The sequence below is a fragment of the Sinocyclocheilus anshuiensis genome, unplaced genomic scaffold (assembly GCF_001515605.1).
Source record: "Sinocyclocheilus anshuiensis isolate Anshui unplaced genomic scaffold, SAMN03320099.WGS_v1.1 scaffold256, whole genome shotgun sequence".
Lineage (NCBI taxonomy): Eukaryota > Metazoa > Chordata > Actinopteri > Cypriniformes > Cyprinidae > Sinocyclocheilus > Sinocyclocheilus anshuiensis.
In genome coordinates this window covers 240,327-241,498 of record NW_015558587.1, presented here as the reverse complement: position 1 = coordinate 241,498, position 1,172 = coordinate 240,327, and positions in this window count along the sequence as shown.

The following is a 1,172-nucleotide window of genomic DNA, read 5'->3' as shown; positions in this document are numbered from 1 at the left end:
TCAGGGTTGGCATCATCTGAGGTCCTCTGAGGGGTTGGCATCATCTCTTCTCAGGTGTTCTGGATCCAGACTGAAGATTGTGTAAATCCTAGGCAAAAACAGAGAAACAAAGAGACATAATTAGCAAGTTGCAAATTGTAATCCAAGAGATTCTGTGTACTGTCTTTTGGTCCAATAAGTAATATCTCTGTCTTATCTGAATTTAATAAGAGAAAATTATTGGTCGTCCAATCTTTTATGTTTCGCTGTAAAAAAAACAACAACATTAGTATTATGAACCAATATGAATTAACAATGAACAATAGTATGCTATATTTATAAATTTGCATTATTAGATTAAATGTTGCTAATATATCAAATTAATAGATTAATAGATAAAAATGTTGCTCATTGTTTACAAATTGAACCTTTGTAAAGTGTTGCCATTCATTTTACTCTTAAATATATTTTTGAATCCCACACATTTTTACTGTGCTTTCAAATTGTTGTGCACACAGAGCACAAGTTAAAGGGAGTTAAAAGTAAGTGTGGAAAGAAAAAGCTTATTAGGAAAGACTGCAAGCGAAAAGCCCGCAGTGGGAATGAGTCGGATGCCTCTATGGTCTTCAGTTATTAATCACTGTCATAGTTCATGCCTGAGCAGTCTTAGAAGCTTTTCATTGAGGATGATATCCAGACACTACACTATACACCCCAACAGAGACCAGCGAGTGCAATAATTGCTCATCCTTTCTGTTATTTTTTCCCCTCCAAGATTGTAACCCTTTATGGCTGCAGCTCCATGAACCATTCAGCCCTTGAACTTGTTTTTTGTGTCTTTTGCTGAACCCATTATTCTGAAGATGGGCTGTGGAAGAAAATACTTTTGAAGTGCTATTTGAGCACAACCCTGCTTCAACTCACTCACCTACGGTGAGCTTTCATGAGAGTTAGTCATGCATGTTCATGACTCTGGTAAATATAACACATCCAAACAGCTGTAGCCAACAGCATCTTTTTCGTGTCATTGAACATTTTATCGGCCGTATGCTGCGATCTCTTTTTACCATTAAATAACACATTGCAGTTTTAGCTCTCATGTTAAACCAGTGCATGAGGTCAGTGTGCTCAGAATGTGCTCAGAAAGAATGATTCGATTAGAAATGACTCCTATATCCTGGCAAGATATGAGG